The following is a 16,028-nucleotide window of genomic DNA, read 5'->3' as shown; positions in this document are numbered from 1 at the left end:
CACCTGTTATAATGAGCAGATGTTAGCAGTGCTTCTGTTCAGACTTTGTGAGTGTAACCAAGGCTGTTTTTGCAGAGGTGAGCTGAAATGGCATGGTTTTTGCAGCAGGTGGGTGTGTCCAATCAGCAGGTGTGTTAATCAGAAGGACACGATGAAATGCTTGGACCTTTAAGCTGGAAAACGTTGAGATTCGCTGGCCAAGAGGCTTTGCTGGACACTGGCAAGTGCTTACGGCCACACCACTCTGGACCCGCCCGATCTCGTCCGATCTCGGAAGCCAATCAGGGTTGGGCCTGGTTAGTACCTGGATGGGAGACCGCTTGGGAATACCAGGTGCTGTAAGTTTTCCATCTTTTCCTCCCAACCAGCAGAGGGTGTTCTTCCAATATCTTCTTCAAAGTTCACTTTAGGTTTTTTTCTTTTTTCTTTTTTTTTTTTTTTTTTTTTTTTTTTTAATAAACAACTTTTGCCTCATGTAAAGTAATCAGGTAGCTTCAGAGCATACAGTGCCAAGGTGTAAATGCATAACCTTTAGCCTAATTACTCCACCTGTTATAATGAGCAGATGTTAGCAGTGCTTCTGTTCAGACTTTGTGAGTGTAACCAAGGCTGTTTTTGCAGAGGTGAGCTGAAATGGCATGGTTTTTGCAGCAGGTGGGTGTGTCCAATCAGCAGGTGTGTTAATCAGAAGGACACGATGGCATGCTTGGAAGTTTAAGCAGGAAAACTTTGAGATTCACTGGCCAAGAGGCTTTGCTGGACACTGGCAAGTGCTTACGGCCACACCACTCTGGACCCGCCCGATCTCGTCCGATCTCGGAAGCCAAACAGGGTTGGGCCTGGTTAGTACCTGGATGGGAGACCGCTTGGGAATACCAGGTGCTGTAAGTTTTCCATCTTTTCCTCCCAACCAGCAGAGGGTGTTCTTCCAAAATCTGCTTCAAAGTTCACCTAAGGTTTTTTTCTTTTTCTTTTTTTTTTTTTTTTTTTTTTTAATAAACAACTTTTGCCTCATGTAAAGTAATCAGGTAGCTTCAGAGCAATCAGAATCAAGGTGTCAATGCATAACCTTTAGCCTAATTACACCCACCTGTTATAATGAGCAGATGTTAGCAGTGTTTCTGTTCAGACTTTGTGTGTGTTTAAACCAAGGCTGATTTTGCAGAGGAGAGGTGAAATGGCATGGTTTTTGCAGCAGGTGGGTGTGTCTAATCAGCAGGTGTGTTAATCAGAAGGACACGATGGCATGCTTGGAAGTTTAAGCAGGAAAACTTTGAGATTCACTGGCCAAGAGGCTTTGCTGGACACTGGCAAGTGCTTACGGCCACACCACTCTGGACCCGCCCGATCTCGTCCGATCTCGGAAGCCAAACAGGGTTGGGCCTGGTTAGTACCTGGATGGGAGACCGCTTGGGAATACCAGGTGCTGTAAGTTTTCCATCTTTTCCTCCCAACCAGCAGAGGGTGTTCTTCCAAAATCTGCTTCAAAGTTCACCTAAGGTTTTTTTCTTTTTCTTTTTTTTTTTTTTTTTTTTTTTTTAATAAACAACTTTTGCCTCATGTAAAGTAATCAGGTAGCTTCAGAGCAATCAGAATCAAGGTGTCAATGCATAACCTTTAGCCTAATTACACCCACCTGTTATAATGAGCAGATGTTAGCAGTGTTTCTGTTCAGACTTTGTGTGTGTTTAAACCAAGGCTGATTTTGCAGAGGTGAGCTGAAATGGCATGGTTTTTGCAGCAGGTGGGTGTGTCTAATCAGCAGGTGTGTTAATCAGAAGGACACGATGGCATGCTTGGAAGTTTAAGCAGGAAAACTTTGAGATTCACTGGCCAAGAGGCTTTGCTGGACACTGGCAAGTGCTTACGGCCACACCACTCTGGACCCGCCCGATCTCGTCCGATCTCGGAAGCCAAACAGGGTTGGGCCTGGTTAGTACCTGGATGGGAGACCGCTTGGGAATACCAGGTGCTGTAAGTTTTCCATCTTTTCCTCCCAACCAGCAGAGGGTGTTCTTCCAAAATCTGCTTCAAAGTTCACCTAAGGTTTTTTTCTTTTTAATAAGCAACTTTTGCCTCGTGTAAAGTAATCAGGTAGCTTCAGAGCATTCAGTGCCAAGGTGTAAATGCATAACCTTTAGCCTAATTACTCCACCTGTTATAATGAGCAGATGTTAGCAGTGCTTCTGTTCAGACTTTGTGAGTGTAACCAAGGCTGTTTTTGCAGAGGTGAGCTGAAATGGCATGGTTTTTGCAGCAGGTGGGTGTGTCCAATCAGCAGGTGTGTTAATCAGAAGGACACGATGAAATGCTTGGACCTTTAAGCTGGAAAACGTTGAGATTCGCTGGCCAAGAGGCTTTGCTGGACACTGGCAAGTGCTTACGGCCACACCACTCTGGACCCGCCCGATCTCGTCCGATCTCGGAAGCCAATCAGGGTTGGGCCTGGTTAGTACCTGGATGGGAGACCGCTTGGGAATACCAGGTGCTGTAAGTTTTCCATCTTTTCCTCCCAACCAGCAGAGGGTGTTCTTCCAATATCTTCTTCAAAGTTCACTTTAGGTTTTTTTCTTTTTTCTTTTTTTTTTTTTTTTTTTTTTTTTTTTAATAAACAACTTTTGCCTCATGTAAAGTAATCAGGTAGCTTCAGAGCATACAGTGCCAAGGTGTAAATGCATAACCTTTAGCCTAATTACTCCACCTGTTATAATGAGCAGATGTTAGCAGTGCTTCTGTTCAGACTTTGTGAGTGTAACCAAGGCTGTTTTTGCAGAGGTGAGCTGAAATGGCATGGTTTTTGCAGCAGGTGGGTGTGTCCAATCAGCAGGTGTGTTAATCAGAAGGACACGATGGCATGCTTGGAAGTTTAAGCAGGAAAACTTTGAGATTCACTGGCCAAGAGGCTTTGCTGGACACTGGCAAGTGCTTACGGCCACACCACTCTGGACCCGCCCGATCTCGTCCGATCTCGGAAGCCAAACAGGGTTGGGCCTGGTTAGTACCTGGATGGGAGACCGCTTGGGAATACCAGGTGCTGTAAGTTTTCCATCTTTTCCTCCCAACCAGCAGAGGGTGTTCTTCCAAAATCTGCTTCAAAGTTCACCTAAGGTTTTTTTCTTTTTCTTTTTTTTTTTTTTTTTTTTTTTAATAAACAACTTTTGCCTCATGTAAAGTAATCAGGTAGCTTCAGAGCAATCAGAATCAAGGTGTCAATGCATAACCTTTAGCCTAATTACACCCACCTGTTATAATGAGCAGATGTTAGCAGTGTTTCTGTTCAGACTTTGTGTGTGTTTAAACCAAGGCTGATTTTGCAGAGGAGAGGTGAAATGGCATGGTTTTTGCAGCAGGTGGGTGTGTCTAATCAGCAGGTGTGTTAATCAGAAGGACACGATGGCATGCTTGGAAGTTTAAGCAGGAAAACTTTGAGATTCACTGGCCAAGAGGCTTTGCTGGACACTGGCAAGTGCTTACGGCCACACCACTCTGGACCCGCCCGATCTCGTCCGATCTCGGAAGCCAAACAGGGTTGGGCCTGGTTAGTACCTGGATGGGAGACCGCTTGGGAATACCAGGTGCTGTAAGTTTTCCATCTTTTCCTCCCAACCAGCAGAGGGTGTTCTTCCAAAATCTGCTTCAAAGTTCACCTAAGGTTTTTTTCTTTTTAATAAGCAACTTTTGCCTCGTGTAAAGTAATCAGGTAGCTTCAGAGCATTCAGTGCCAAGGTGTAAATGCATAACCTTTAGCCTAATTACTCCACCTGTTATAATGAGCAGATGTTAGCAGTGCTTCTGTTCAGACTTTGTGAGTGTAACCAAGGCTGTTTTTGCAGAGGTGAGCTGAAATGGCATGGTTTTTGCAGCAGGTGGGTGTGTCCAATCAGCAGGTGTGTTAATCAGAAGGACACGATGAAATGCTTGGACCTTTAAGCTGGAAAACGTTGAGATTCGCTGGCCAAGAGGCTTTGCTGGACACTGGCAAGTGCTTACGGCCACACCACTCTGGACCCGCCCGATCTCGTCCGATCTCGGAAGCCAATCAGGGTTGGGCCTGGTTAGTACCTGGATGGGAGACCGCTTGGGAATACCAGGTGCTGTAAGTTTTCCATCTTTTCCTCCCAACCAGCAGAGGGTGTTCTTCCAATATCTTCTTCAAAGTTCACTTTAGGTTTTTTTCTTTTTTCTTTTTTTTTTTTTTTTTTTTTTTTTTTTAATAAACAACTTTTGCCTCATGTAAAGTAATCAGGTAGCTTCAGAGCATACAGTGCCAAGGTGTAAATGCATAACCTTTAGCCTAATTACTCCACCTGTTATAATGAGCAGATGTTAGCAGTGCTTCTGTTCAGACTTTGTGAGTGTAACCAAGGCTGTTTTTGCAGAGGTGAGCTGAAATGGCATGGTTTTTGCAGCAGGTGGGTGTGTCCAATCAGCAGGTGTGTTAATCAGAAGGACACGATGGCATGCTTGGAAGTTTAAGCAGGAAAACTTTGAGATTCACTGGCCAAGAGGCTTTGCTGGACACTGGCAAGTGCTTACGGCCACACCACTCTGGACCCGCCCGATCTCGTCCGATCTCGGAAGCCAAACAGGGTTGGGCCTGGTTAGTACCTGGATGGGAGACCGCTTGGGAATACCAGGTGCTGTAAGTTTTCCATCTTTTCCTCCCAACCAGCAGAGGGTGTTCTTCCAAAATCTGCTTCAAAGTTCACCTAAGGTTTTTTTCTTTTTCTTTTTTTTTTTTTTTTTTTTTTTAATAAACAACTTTTGCCTCATGTAAAGTAATCAGGTAGCTTCAGAGCAATCAGAATCAAGGTGTCAATGCATAACCTTTAGCCTAATTACACCCACCTGTTATAATGAGCAGATGTTAGCAGTGTTTCTGTTCAGACTTTGTGTGTGTTTAAACCAAGGCTGATTTTGCAGAGGAGAGGTGAAATGGCATGGTTTTTGCAGCAGGTGGGTGTGTCTAATCAGCAGGTGTGTTAATCAGAAGGACACGATGGCATGCTTGGAAGTTTAAGCAGGAAAACTTTGAGATTCACTGGCCAAGAGGCTTTGCTGGACACTGGCAAGTGCTTACGGCCACACCACTCTGGACCCGCCCGATCTCGTCCGATCTCGGAAGCCAAACAGGGTTGGGCCTGGTTAGTACCTGGATGGGAGACCGCTTGGGAATACCAGGTGCTGTAAGTTTTCCATCTTTTCCTCCCAACCAGCAGAGGGTGTTCTTCCAAAATCTGCTTCAAAGTTCACCTAAGGTTTTTTTCTTTTTCTTTTTTTTTTTTTTTTTTTTTTTTTAATAAACAACTTTTGCCTCATGTAAAGTAATCAGGTAGCTTCAGAGCAATCAGAATCAAGGTGTCAATGCATAACCTTTAGCCTAATTACACCCACCTGTTATAATGAGCAGATGTTAGCAGTGTTTCTGTTCAGACTTTGTGTGTGTTTAAACCAAGGCTGATTTTGCAGAGGTGAGCTGAAATGGCATGGTTTTTGCAGCAGGTGGGTGTGTCTAATCAGCAGGTGTGTTAATCAGAAGGACACGATGGCATGCTTGGAAGTTTAAGCAGGAAAACTTTGAGATTCACTGGCCAAGAGGCTTTGCTGGACACTGGCAAGTGCTTACGGCCACACCACTCTGGACCCGCCCGATCTCGTCCGATCTCGGAAGCCAAACAGGGTTGGGCCTGGTTAGTACCTGGATGGGAGACCGCTTGGGAATACCAGGTGCTGTAAGTTTTCCATCTTTTCCTCCCAACCAGCAGAGGGTGTTCTTCCAAAATCTGCTTCAAAGTTCACCTAAGGTTTTTTTCTTTTTAATAAGCAACTTTTGCCTCGTGTAAAGTAATCAGGTAGCTTCAGAGCATTCAGTGCCAAGGTGTAAATGCATAACCTTTAGCCTAATTACTCCACCTGTTATAATGAGCAGATGTTAGCAGTGCTTCTGTTCAGACTTTGTGAGTGTAACCAAGGCTGTTTTTGCAGAGGTGAGCTGAAATGGCATGGTTTTTGCAGCAGGTGGGTGTGTCCAATCAGCAGGTGTGTTAATCAGAAGGACACGATGAAATGCTTGGACCTTTAAGCTGGAAAACGTTGAGATTCGCTGGCCAAGAGGCTTTGCTGGACACTGGCAAGTGCTTACGGCCACACCACTCTGGACCCGCCCGATCTCGTCCGATCTCGGAAGCCAATCAGGGTTGGGCCTGGTTAGTACCTGGATGGGAGACCGCTTGGGAATACCAGGTGCTGTAAGTTTTCCATCTTTTCCTCCCAACCAGCAGAGGGTGTTCTTCCAATATCTTCTTCAAAGTTCACTTTAGGTTTTTTTCTTTTTTCTTTTTTTTTTTTTTTTTTTTTTTTTTTTTAATAAACAACTTTTGCCTCATGTAAAGTAATCAGGTAGCTTCAGAGCAATCAGAATCAAGGTGTCAATGCATAACCTTTAGCCTAATTACACCCACCTGTTATAATGAGCAGATGTTAGCAGTGTTTCTGTTCAGACTTTGTGTGTGTTTAAACCAAGGCTGATTTTGCAGAGGAGAGGTGAAATGGCATGGTTTTTGCAGCAGGTGGGTGTGTCTAATCAGCAGGTGTGTTAATCAGAAGGACACGATGGCATGCTTGGAAGTTTAAGCAGGAAAACTTTGAGATTCACTGGCCAAGAGGCTTTGCTGGACACTGGCAAGTGCTTACGGCCACACCACTCTGGACCCGCCCGATCTCGTCCGATCTCGGAAGCCAAACAGGGTTGGGCCTGGTTAGTACCTGGATGGGAGACCGCTTGGGAATACCAGGTGCTGTAAGTTTTCCATCTTTTCCTCCCAACCAGCAGAGGGTGTTCTTCCAAAATCTGCTTCAAAGTTCACCTAAGGTTTTTTTCTTTTTCTTTTTTTTTTTTTTTTTTTTTTTAATAAACAACTTTTGCCTCATGTAAAGTAATCAGGTAGCTTCAGAGCAATCAGAATCAAGGTGTCAATGCATAACCTTTAGCCTAATTACACCCACCTGTTATAATGAGCAGATGTTAGCAGTGTTTCTGTTCAGACTTTGTGTGTGTTTAAACCAAGGCTGATTTTGCAGAGGAGAGGTGAAATGGCATGGTTTTTGCAGCAGGTGGGTGTGTCTAATCAGCAGGTGTGTTAATCAGAAGGACACGATGGCATGCTTGGAAGTTTAAGCAGGAAAACTTTGAGATTCACTGGCCAAGAGGCTTTGCTGGACACTGGCAAGTGCTTACGGCCACACCACTCTGGACCCGCCCGATCTCGTCCGATCTCGGAAGCCAATCAGGGTTGGGCCTGGTTAGTACCTGGATGGGAGACCGCTTGGGAATACCAGGTGCTGTAAGTTTTCCATCTTTTCCTCCCAACCAGCAGAGGGTGTTCTTCCAAAATCTGCTTCAAAGTTCACCTAAGGTTTTTTTCTTTTTCTTTTTTTTTCTTTTTTTTTTTTTTAATAAACAACTTTTGCCTCATGTAAAGTAATCAGGTAGCTTCAGAGCAATCAGAATCAAGGTGTCAATGCATAACTTTTAGCCTAATTACACCCACCTGTTATAATGAGCAGATGTTAGCAGTGTTTCTGTTCAGACTTTGTGAGTGTAACCAAGGCTGTTTTTGCAGAGGTGAGCTGAAATGGCATGGTTTTTGCAGCAGGTGGGTGTGTCCAATCAGCAGGTGTGTTAATCAGAAGGACACGATGAAATGCCTGGAGCTTTAAGCTGGAAAACTTTGAAATTCGCTGGCCAAGAGGCTTTGCTGGACACTGGCAAGTGCTTACGGCCACACCACTCTGGACCCGCCCGATCTCGTCCGATCTCGGAAGCCAAACAGGGTTGGGCCTGGTTAGTACCTGGATGGGAGACCGCTTGGGAATACCAGGTGCTGTAAGTTTTCCATCTTTTCCTCCCAACCAGCAGAGGGTGTTCTTCCAAAATCTGCTTCAAAGTTCACCTAAGGTTTTTTTTTTTTTTTTTTTTTTTTTTTTTTTAATAAACAACTTTTGCCTCATGTAAAGTAATCAGGTAGCTTCAGAGCAATCAGAATCAAGGTGTCAATGCATAACCTTTAGCCTAATTACACCCACCTGTTATAATGAGCAGATGTTAGCAGTGTTTCTGTTCAGACTTTGTGTGTGTTTAAACCAAGGCTGATTTTGCAGAGGTGAGCTGAAATGGCATGGTTTTTGCAGCAGGTGGGTGTGTCTAATCAGCAGGTGTGTTAATCAGAAGGACACGATGGCATGCTTGGAAGTTTAAGCAGGAAAACTTTGAGATTCACTGGCCAAGAGGCTTTGCTGGACACTGGCAAGTGCTTACGGCCACACCACTCTGGACCCGCCCGATCTCGTCCGATCTCGGAAGCCAAACAGGGTTGGGCCTGGTTAGTACCTGGATGGGAGACCGCTTGGGAATACCAGGTGCTGTAAGTTTTCCATCTTTTCCTCCCAACCAGCAGAGGGTGTTCTTCCAAAATCTGCTTCAAAGTTCACCTAAGGTTTTTTTCTTTTTAATAAGCAACTTTTGCCTCGTGTAAAGTAATCAGGTAGCTTCAGAGCATTCAGTGCCAAGGTGTAAATGCATAACCTTTAGCCTAATTACTCCACCTGTTATAATGAGCAGATGTTAGCAGTGCTTCTGTTCAGACTTTGTGAGTGTAACCAAGGCTGTTTTTGCAGAGGTGAGCTGAAATGGCATGGTTTTTGCAGCAGGTGGGTGTGTCCAATCAGCAGGTGTGTTAATCAGAAGGACACGATGAAATGCTTGGACCTTTAAGCTGGAAAACGTTGAGATTCGCTGGCCAAGAGGCTTTGCTGGACACTGGCAAGTGCTTACGGCCACACCACTCTGGACCCGCCCGATCTCGTCCGATCTCGGAAGCCAATCAGGGTTGGGCCTGGTTAGTACCTGGATGGGAGACCGCTTGGGAATACCAGGTGCTGTAAGTTTTCCATCTTTTCCTCCCAACCAGCAGAGGGTGTTCTTCCAATATCTTCTTCAAAGTTCACTTTAGGTTTTTTTCTTTTTTCTTTTTTTTTTTTTTTTTTTTTTTTTTTTTAATAAACAACTTTTGCCTCATGTAAAGTAATCAGGTAGCTTCAGAGCAATCAGAATCAAGGTGTCAATGCATAACCTTTAGCCTAATTACACCCACCTGTTATAATGAGCAGATGTTAGCAGTGTTTCTGTTCAGACTTTGTGTGTGTTTAAACCAAGGCTGATTTTGCAGAGGAGAGGTGAAATGGCATGGTTTTTGCAGCAGGTGGGTGTGTCTAATCAGCAGGTGTGTTAATCAGAAGGACACGATGGCATGCTTGGAAGTTTAAGCAGGAAAACTTTGAGATTCACTGGCCAAGAGGCTTTGCTGGACACTGGCAAGTGCTTACGGCCACACCACTCTGGACCCGCCCGATCTCGTCCGATCTCGGAAGCCAAACAGGGTTGGGCCTGGTTAGTACCTGGATGGGAGACCGCTTGGGAATACCAGGTGCTGTAAGTTTTCCATCTTTTCCTCCCAACCAGCAGAGGGTGTTCTTCCAAAATCTGCTTCAAAGTTCACCTAAGGTTTTTTTCTTTTTCTTTTTTTTTTTTTTTTTTTTTTTAATAAACAACTTTTGCCTCATGTAAAGTAATCAGGTAGCTTCAGAGCAATCAGAATCAAGGTGTCAATGCATAACCTTTAGCCTAATTACACCCACCTGTTATAATGAGCAGATGTTAGCAGTGTTTCTGTTCAGACTTTGTGTGTGTTTAAACCAAGGCTGATTTTGCAGAGGAGAGGTGAAATGGCATGGTTTTTGCAGCAGGTGGGTGTGTCTAATCAGCAGGTGTGTTAATCAGAAGGACACGATGGCATGCTTGGAAGTTTAAGCAGGAAAACTTTGAGATTCACTGGCCAAGAGGCTTTGCTGGACACTGGCAAGTGCTTACGGCCACACCACTCTGGACCCGCCCGATCTCGTCCGATCTCGGAAGCCAATCAGGGTTGGGCCTGGTTAGTACCTGGATGGGAGACCGCTTGGGAATACCAGGTGCTGTAAGTTTTCCATCTTTTCCTCCCAACCAGCAGAGGGTGTTCTTCCAAAATCTGCTTCAAAGTTCACCTAAGGTTTTTTTCTTTTTCTTTTTTTTTCTTTTTTTTTTTTTTAATAAACAACTTTTGCCTCATGTAAAGTAATCAGGTAGCTTCAGAGCAATCAGAATCAAGGTGTCAATGCATAACCTTTAGCCTAATTACACCCACCTGTTACAATGAGCAGATGTTAGCAGTGTTTCTGTTCAGACTTTGTGTGTGTTTAAACCAAGGCTGATTTTGCAGAGGAGAGGTGAAATGGCATGGTTTTTGCAGCAGGTGGGTGTGTCTAGTCAGCAGGTGTGTTAATCAGGAGGACACAATGGCAAGCCTGTAGCTTTAAGCAGGAAAACCTTGAGATTGAGTGGCCAAGAGGCTTTGCTGGACACTGGCAAGTGCTTACGGCCACACCACTCTGGACCCGCCCGATCTCGTCCGATCTCGGAAGCCAAACAGGGTTGGGCCTGGTTAGTACCTGGATGGGAGACCGCTTGGGAATACCAGGTGCTGTAAGTTTTCCATCTTTTCCTCCCAACCAGCAGAGGGTGTTCTTCCAAAATCTGCTTCAAAGTTCACCTAAGGTTTTTTTTTTTTTTTTTTTAATAAACAACTTTTGCCTCATGTAAAGTAATCAGGTAGCTTCAGAGCAATCAGAATCAAGGTGTCAATGCATAACCTTTAGCCTAATTACACCCACCTGTTACAATGAGCAGATGTTAGCAGTGTTTCTGTTCAGACTTTGTGTGTGTTTAAACCAAGGCTGATTTTGCAGAGGAGAGGTGAAATGGCATGGTTTTTGCAGCAGGTGGGTGTGTCTAGTCAGCAGGTGTGTTAATCAGGAGGACACAATGGCAAGCCTGTAGCTTTAAGCAGGAAAACCTTGAGATTGAGTGGCCAAGAGGCTTTGCTGGACACTGGCAAGTGCTTACGGCCACACCACTCTGGACCCGCCCGATCTCGTCCGATCTCGGAAGCCAAACAGGGTTGGGCCTGGTTAGTACCTGGATGGGAGACCGCTTGGGAATACCAGGTGCTGTAAGTTTTCCATCTTTTCCTCCCAACCAGCAGAGGGTGTTCTTCCAAAATCTGCTTCAAAGTTCACCTAAGGTTTTTTTTTTTTTTTTTTTAATAAACAACTTTTGCCTCATGTAAAGTAATCAGGTAGCTTCAGAGCAATCAGAATCAAGGTGTCAATGCATAACCTTTAGCCTAATTACACCCACCTGTTACAATGAGCAGATGTTAGCAGTGTTTCTGTTCAGACTTTGTGTGTGTTTAAACCAAGGCTGATTTTGCAGAGGAGAGGTGAAATGGCATGGTTTTTGCAGCAGGTGGGTGTGTCTAGTCAGCAGGTGTGTTAATCAGGAGGACACAATGGCAAGCCTGTAGCTTTAAGCAGGAAAACCTTGAGATTGAGTGGCCAAGAGGCTTTGCTGGACACTGGCAAGTGCTTACGGCCACACCACTCTGGACCCGCCCGATCTCGTCCGATCTCGGAAGCCAAACAGGGTTGGGCCTGGTTAGTACCTGGATGGGAGACCGCTTGGGAATACCAGGTGCTGTAAGTTTTCCATCTTTTCCTCCCAACCAGCAGAGGGTGTTCTTCCAAAATCTGCTTCAAAGTTCACCTAAGGTTTTTTTTTTTTTTTTTTTAATAAACAACTTTTGCCTCATGTAAAGTAATCAGGTAGCTTCAGAGCAATCAGAATCAAGGTGTCAATGCATAACCTTTAGCCTAATTACACCCACCTGTTACAATGAGCAGATGTTAGCAGTGTTTCTGTTCAGACTTTGTGTGTGTTTAAACCAAGGCTGATTTTGCAGAGGAGAGGTGAAATGGCATGGTTTTTGCAGCAGGTGGGTGTGTCTAGTCAGCAGGTGTGTTAATCAGGAGGACACAATGGCAAGCCTGTAGCTTTAAGCAGGAAAACCTTGAGATTGAGTGGCCAAGAGGCTTTGCTGGACACTGGCAAGTGCTTACGGCCACACCACTCTGGACCCGCCCGATCTCGTCCGATCTCGGAAGCCAAACAGGGTTGGGCCTGGTTAGTACCTGGATGGGAGACCGCTTGGGAATACCAGGTGCTGTAAGTTTTCCATCTTTTCCTCCCAACCAGCAGAGGGTGTTCTTCCAAAATCTGCTTCAAAGTTCACCTAAGGTTTTTTTTTTTTTTTTTTTAATAAACAACTTTTGCCTCATGTAAAGTAATCAGGTAGCTTCAGAGCAATCAGAATCAAGGTGTCAATGCATAACCTTTAGCCTAATTACACCCACCTGTTACAATGAGCAGATGTTAGCAGTGTTTCTGTTCAGACTTTGTGTGTGTTTAAACCAAGGCTGATTTTGCAGAGGAGAGGTGAAATGGCATGGTTTTTGCAGCAGGTGGGTGTGTCTAGTCAGCAGGTGTGTTAATCAGGAGGACACAATGGCAAGCCTGTAGCTTTAAGCAGGAAAACCTTGAGATTGAGTGGCCAAGAGGCTTTGCTGGACACTGGCAAGTGCTTACGGCCACACCACTCTGGACCCGCCCGATCTCGTCCGATCTCGGAAGCCAAACAGGGTTGGGCCTGGTTAGTACCTGGATGGGAGACCGCTTGGGAATACCAGGTGCTGTAAGTTTTCCATCTTTTCCTCCCAACCAGCAGAGGGTGTTCTTCCAAAATCTGCTTCAAAGTTCACCTAAGGTTTTTTTTTTTTTTTTTTTAATAAACAACTTTTGCCTCATGTAAAGTAATCAGGTAGCTTCAGAGCAATCAGAATCAAGGTGTCAATGCATAACCTTTAGCCTAATTACACCCACCTGTTACAATGAGCAGATGTTAGCAGTGTTTCTGTTCAGACTTTGTGTGTGTTTAAACCAAGGCTGATTTTGCAGAGGAGAGGTGAAATGGCATGGTTTTTGCAGCAGGTGGGTGTGTCTAGTCAGCAGGTGTGTTAATCAGGAGGACACAATGGCAAGCCTGTAGCTTTAAGCAGGAAAACCTTGAGATTGAGTGGCCAAGAGGCTTTGCTGGACACTGGCAAGTGCTTACGGCCACACCACTCTGGACCCGCCCGATCTCGTCCGATCTCGGAAGCCAAACAGGGTTGGGCCTGGTTAGTACCTGGATGGGAGACCGCTTGGGAATACCAGGTGCTGTAAGTTTTCCATCTCTTCCTCCCAACCAGCAGAGGGTGTTCTTCCAAAATCTGCTTCAAAGTTCACCTAAGGTTTTTTTCTTTTTCTTTTTCTTTTTTTTTTTTTTTTTTTTTAATAAACAACTTTTGCCTCATGTAAAGTAATCAGGTAGCTTCAGAGCAATCAGAATCAAGGTGTCAATGCATAACCTTTAGCCTAATTACACCCACCTGTTACAATGAGCAGATGTTAGCAGTGTTTCTGTTCAGACTTTGTGTGTGTTTAAACCAAGGCTGATTTTGCAGAGGAGAGGTGAAATGGCATGGTTTTTGCAGCAGGTGGGTGTGTCTAGTCAGCAGGTGTGTTAATCAGGAGGACACAATGGCAAGCCTGTAGCTTTAAGCAGGAAAACCTTGAGATTGAGTGGCCAAGAGGCTTTGCTGGACACTGGCAAGTGCTTACGGCCACACCACTCTGGACCCGCCCGATCTCGTCCGATCTCGGAAGCCAAACAGGGTTGGGCCTGGTTAGTACCTGGATGGGAGACCGCTTGGGAATACCAGGTGCTGTAAGTTTTCCATCTTTTCCTCCCAACCAGCAGAGGGTGTTCTTCCAAAATCTGCTTCAAAGTTCACCTAAGGTTTTTTTTTTTTTTTTTTTAATAAACAACTTTTGCCTCATGTAAAGTAATCAGGTAGCTTCAGAGCAATCAGAATCAAGGTGTCAATGCATAACCTTTAGCCTAATTACACCCACCTGTTACAATGAGCAGATGTTAGCAGTGTTTCTGTTCAGACTTTGTGTGTGTTTAAACCAAGGCTGATTTTGCAGAGGAGAGGTGAAATGGCATGGTTTTTGCAGCAGGTGGGTGTGTCTAGTCAGCAGGTGTGTTAATCAGGAGGACACAATGGCAAGCCTGTAGCTTTAAGCAGGAAAACCTTGAGATTGAGTGGCCAAGAGGCTTTGCTGGACACTGGCAAGTGCTTACGGCCACACCACTCTGGACCCGCCCGATCTCGTCCGATCTCGGAAGCCAAACAGGGTTGGGCCTGGTTAGTACCTGGATGGGAGACCGCTTGGGAATACCAGGTGCTGTAAGTTTTCCATCTTTTCCTCCCAACCAGCAGAGGGTGTTCTTCCAAAATCTGCTTCAAAGTTCACCTAAGGTTTTTTTCTTTTTCTTTTTTTTTTTTTTTTTTTTTTTAATAAACAACTTTTGCCTCATGTAAAGTAATCAGGTAGCTTCAGAGCAATCAGAATCAAGGTGTCAATGCATAACCTTTAGCCTAATTACACCCACCTGTTATAATGAGCAGATGTTAGCAGTGTTTCTGTTCAGACTTTGTGTGTGTTTAAACCAAGGCTGATTTTGCAGAGGAGAGGTGAAATGGCATGGTTTTTGCAGCAGGTGGGTGTGTCTAATCAGCAGGTGTGTTAATCAGAAGGACACGATGGCATGCTTGGAAGTTTAAGCAGGAAAACTTTGAGATTCACTGGCCAAGAGGCTTTGCTGGACACTGGCAAGTGCTTACGGCCACACCACTCTGGACCCGCCCGATCTCGTCCGATCTCGGAAGCCAAACAGGGTTGGGCCTGGTTAGTACCTGGATGGGAGACCGCTTGGGAATACCAGGTGCTGTAAGTTTTCCATCTTTTCCTCCCAACCAGCAGAGGGTGTTCTTCCAAAATCTGCTTCAAAGTTCACCTAAGGTTTTTTTTTTTTTTTTTTTAATAAACAACTTTTGCCTCATGTAAAGTAATCAGGTAGCTTCAGAGCAATCAGAATCAAGGTGTCAATGCATAACCTTTAGCCTAATTACACCCACCTGTTACAATGAGCAGATGTTAGCAGTGTTTCTGTTCAGACTTTGTGTGTGTTTAAACCAAGGCTGATTTTGCAGAGGAGAGGTGAAATGGCATGGTTTTTGCAGCAGGTGGGTGTGTCTAGTCAGCAGGTGTGTTAATCAGGAGGACACAATGGCAAGCCTGTAGCTTTAAGCAGGAAAACCTTGAGATTGAGTGGCCAAGAGGCTTTGCTGGACACTGGCAAGTGCTTACGGCCACACCACTCTGGACCCGCCCGATCTCGTCCGATCTCGGAAGCCAAACAGGGTTGGGCCTGGTTAGTACCTGGATGGGAGACCGCTTGGGAATACCAGGTGCTGTAAGTTTTCCATCTTTTCCTCCCAACCAGCAGAGGGTGTTCTTCCAAAATCTGCTTCAAAGTTCACCTAAGGTTTTTTTTTTTTTTTTTTTAATAAACAACTTTTGCCTCATGTAAAGTAATCAGGTAGCTTCAGAGCAATCAGAATCAAGGTGTCAATGCATAACCTTTAGCCTAATTACACCCACCTGTTACAATGAGCAGATGTTAGCAGTGTTTCTGTTCAGACTTTGTGTGTGTTTAAACCAAGGCTGATTTTGCAGAGGAGAGGTGAAATGGCATGGTTTTTGCAGCAGGTGGGTGTGTCTAGTCAGCAGGTGTGTTAATCAGGAGGACACAATGGCAAGCCTGTAGCTTTAAGCAGGAAAACCTTGAGATTGAGTGGCCAAGAGGCTTTGCTGGACACTGGCAAGTGCTTACGGCCACACCACTCTGGACCCGCCCGATCTCGTCCGATCTCGGAAGCCAAACAGGGTTGGGCCTGGTTAGTACCTGGATGGGAGACCGCTTGGGAATACCAGGTGCTGTAAGTTTTCCATCTTTTCCTCCCAACCAGCAGAGGGTGTTCTTCCAAAATCTGCTTCAAAGTTCACCTAAGGTTTTTTTTTTTTTTTTTTTAATAAACAACTTTTGCCTCATGTAAAGTAATCAGGTAGCTTCAGAGCAATCAGAATC

At 44.9% G+C, this 16,028-nt stretch overlaps 30 non-coding genes across 30 annotated transcripts; all 30 read left to right on the top strand.

Moving 5' to 3' along the window:
* The first annotated feature begins 226 nt into the window (after positions 1–226).
* LOC144986206 (5S ribosomal RNA) lies at positions 227–345 on the top strand. Its single transcript, XR_013650036.1, has one exon. It is a non-coding gene; the product is annotated as a 5S ribosomal RNA (ribosomal RNA).
* A 427-nt stretch (positions 346–772) lies between these two features.
* On the top strand, positions 773–891 carry LOC144985190 (5S ribosomal RNA). Its single transcript, XR_013649018.1, has one exon. It is a non-coding gene; the product is annotated as a 5S ribosomal RNA (ribosomal RNA).
* A 425-nt stretch (positions 892–1,316) lies between these two features.
* Positions 1,317–1,435, top strand: LOC144985189 (5S ribosomal RNA). Its single transcript, XR_013649017.1, has one exon. It is a non-coding gene; the product is annotated as a 5S ribosomal RNA (ribosomal RNA).
* Positions 1,436–1,862: 427 nt separating this feature from the next.
* Positions 1,863–1,981, top strand: LOC144985188 (5S ribosomal RNA). Its single transcript, XR_013649016.1, has one exon. It is a non-coding gene; the product is annotated as a 5S ribosomal RNA (ribosomal RNA).
* A 397-nt stretch (positions 1,982–2,378) lies between these two features.
* LOC144986205 (5S ribosomal RNA) lies at positions 2,379–2,497 on the top strand. Its single transcript, XR_013650035.1, has one exon. It is a non-coding gene; the product is annotated as a 5S ribosomal RNA (ribosomal RNA).
* A 427-nt stretch (positions 2,498–2,924) lies between these two features.
* On the top strand, positions 2,925–3,043 carry LOC144985187 (5S ribosomal RNA). The gene has a single exon (XR_013649015.1). It is a non-coding gene; the product is annotated as a 5S ribosomal RNA (ribosomal RNA).
* A 425-nt stretch (positions 3,044–3,468) lies between these two features.
* LOC144985185 (5S ribosomal RNA) lies at positions 3,469–3,587 on the top strand. The gene has a single exon (XR_013649013.1). It is a non-coding gene; the product is annotated as a 5S ribosomal RNA (ribosomal RNA).
* A 397-nt stretch (positions 3,588–3,984) lies between these two features.
* Positions 3,985–4,103, top strand: LOC144986204 (5S ribosomal RNA). Its single transcript, XR_013650034.1, has one exon. It is a non-coding gene; the product is annotated as a 5S ribosomal RNA (ribosomal RNA).
* Positions 4,104–4,530: 427 nt separating this feature from the next.
* On the top strand, positions 4,531–4,649 carry LOC144985184 (5S ribosomal RNA). Its single transcript, XR_013649012.1, has one exon. It is a non-coding gene; the product is annotated as a 5S ribosomal RNA (ribosomal RNA).
* A 425-nt stretch (positions 4,650–5,074) lies between these two features.
* Positions 5,075–5,193, top strand: LOC144985183 (5S ribosomal RNA). Its single transcript, XR_013649011.1, has one exon. It is a non-coding gene; the product is annotated as a 5S ribosomal RNA (ribosomal RNA).
* Positions 5,194–5,620: 427 nt separating this feature from the next.
* Positions 5,621–5,739, top strand: LOC144985182 (5S ribosomal RNA). The gene has a single exon (XR_013649010.1). It is a non-coding gene; the product is annotated as a 5S ribosomal RNA (ribosomal RNA).
* Positions 5,740–6,136: 397 nt separating this feature from the next.
* On the top strand, positions 6,137–6,255 carry LOC144986203 (5S ribosomal RNA). Its single transcript, XR_013650033.1, has one exon. It is a non-coding gene; the product is annotated as a 5S ribosomal RNA (ribosomal RNA).
* Positions 6,256–6,687: 432 nt separating this feature from the next.
* LOC144985181 (5S ribosomal RNA) lies at positions 6,688–6,806 on the top strand. Its single transcript, XR_013649009.1, has one exon. It is a non-coding gene; the product is annotated as a 5S ribosomal RNA (ribosomal RNA).
* A 425-nt stretch (positions 6,807–7,231) lies between these two features.
* On the top strand, positions 7,232–7,350 carry LOC144986202 (5S ribosomal RNA). Its single transcript, XR_013650032.1, has one exon. It is a non-coding gene; the product is annotated as a 5S ribosomal RNA (ribosomal RNA).
* Positions 7,351–7,773: 423 nt separating this feature from the next.
* LOC144985180 (5S ribosomal RNA) lies at positions 7,774–7,892 on the top strand. Its single transcript, XR_013649008.1, has one exon. It is a non-coding gene; the product is annotated as a 5S ribosomal RNA (ribosomal RNA).
* A 419-nt stretch (positions 7,893–8,311) lies between these two features.
* On the top strand, positions 8,312–8,430 carry LOC144985179 (5S ribosomal RNA). Its single transcript, XR_013649007.1, has one exon. It is a non-coding gene; the product is annotated as a 5S ribosomal RNA (ribosomal RNA).
* A 397-nt stretch (positions 8,431–8,827) lies between these two features.
* Positions 8,828–8,946, top strand: LOC144986201 (5S ribosomal RNA). Its single transcript, XR_013650031.1, has one exon. It is a non-coding gene; the product is annotated as a 5S ribosomal RNA (ribosomal RNA).
* A 432-nt stretch (positions 8,947–9,378) lies between these two features.
* LOC144985178 (5S ribosomal RNA) lies at positions 9,379–9,497 on the top strand. The gene has a single exon (XR_013649006.1). It is a non-coding gene; the product is annotated as a 5S ribosomal RNA (ribosomal RNA).
* A 425-nt stretch (positions 9,498–9,922) lies between these two features.
* LOC144986200 (5S ribosomal RNA) lies at positions 9,923–10,041 on the top strand. Its single transcript, XR_013650030.1, has one exon. It is a non-coding gene; the product is annotated as a 5S ribosomal RNA (ribosomal RNA).
* Positions 10,042–10,467: 426 nt separating this feature from the next.
* Positions 10,468–10,586, top strand: LOC144985177 (5S ribosomal RNA). The gene has a single exon (XR_013649005.1). It is a non-coding gene; the product is annotated as a 5S ribosomal RNA (ribosomal RNA).
* A 407-nt stretch (positions 10,587–10,993) lies between these two features.
* LOC144985176 (5S ribosomal RNA) lies at positions 10,994–11,112 on the top strand. The gene has a single exon (XR_013649004.1). It is a non-coding gene; the product is annotated as a 5S ribosomal RNA (ribosomal RNA).
* Positions 11,113–11,519: 407 nt separating this feature from the next.
* On the top strand, positions 11,520–11,638 carry LOC144985174 (5S ribosomal RNA). The gene has a single exon (XR_013649002.1). It is a non-coding gene; the product is annotated as a 5S ribosomal RNA (ribosomal RNA).
* Positions 11,639–12,045: 407 nt separating this feature from the next.
* Positions 12,046–12,164, top strand: LOC144985173 (5S ribosomal RNA). Its single transcript, XR_013649001.1, has one exon. It is a non-coding gene; the product is annotated as a 5S ribosomal RNA (ribosomal RNA).
* Positions 12,165–12,571: 407 nt separating this feature from the next.
* Positions 12,572–12,690, top strand: LOC144985172 (5S ribosomal RNA). The gene has a single exon (XR_013649000.1). It is a non-coding gene; the product is annotated as a 5S ribosomal RNA (ribosomal RNA).
* A 407-nt stretch (positions 12,691–13,097) lies between these two features.
* Positions 13,098–13,216, top strand: LOC144985171 (5S ribosomal RNA). Its single transcript, XR_013648999.1, has one exon. It is a non-coding gene; the product is annotated as a 5S ribosomal RNA (ribosomal RNA).
* Positions 13,217–13,645: 429 nt separating this feature from the next.
* LOC144985170 (5S ribosomal RNA) lies at positions 13,646–13,764 on the top strand. Its single transcript, XR_013648998.1, has one exon. It is a non-coding gene; the product is annotated as a 5S ribosomal RNA (ribosomal RNA).
* A 407-nt stretch (positions 13,765–14,171) lies between these two features.
* On the top strand, positions 14,172–14,290 carry LOC144985169 (5S ribosomal RNA). The gene has a single exon (XR_013648997.1). It is a non-coding gene; the product is annotated as a 5S ribosomal RNA (ribosomal RNA).
* Positions 14,291–14,715: 425 nt separating this feature from the next.
* LOC144985168 (5S ribosomal RNA) lies at positions 14,716–14,834 on the top strand. Its single transcript, XR_013648996.1, has one exon. It is a non-coding gene; the product is annotated as a 5S ribosomal RNA (ribosomal RNA).
* A 407-nt stretch (positions 14,835–15,241) lies between these two features.
* LOC144985167 (5S ribosomal RNA) lies at positions 15,242–15,360 on the top strand. Its single transcript, XR_013648995.1, has one exon. It is a non-coding gene; the product is annotated as a 5S ribosomal RNA (ribosomal RNA).
* A 407-nt stretch (positions 15,361–15,767) lies between these two features.
* On the top strand, positions 15,768–15,886 carry LOC144985166 (5S ribosomal RNA). Its single transcript, XR_013648994.1, has one exon. It is a non-coding gene; the product is annotated as a 5S ribosomal RNA (ribosomal RNA).
* Positions 15,887–16,028: the final 142 nt, after the last annotated feature.

This window comes from Oryzias latipes, chromosome 16 (genome assembly GCF_053564925.1).
Source record: "Oryzias latipes strain Hd-rR chromosome 16, Olatipes_Hd-rR_3.1".
NCBI lineage: Eukaryota > Metazoa > Chordata > Actinopteri > Beloniformes > Adrianichthyidae > Oryzias > Oryzias latipes.
Note: the sequence above shows the minus strand (reverse complement) of the source record. Positions and strands in the feature narration are given on the sequence as shown.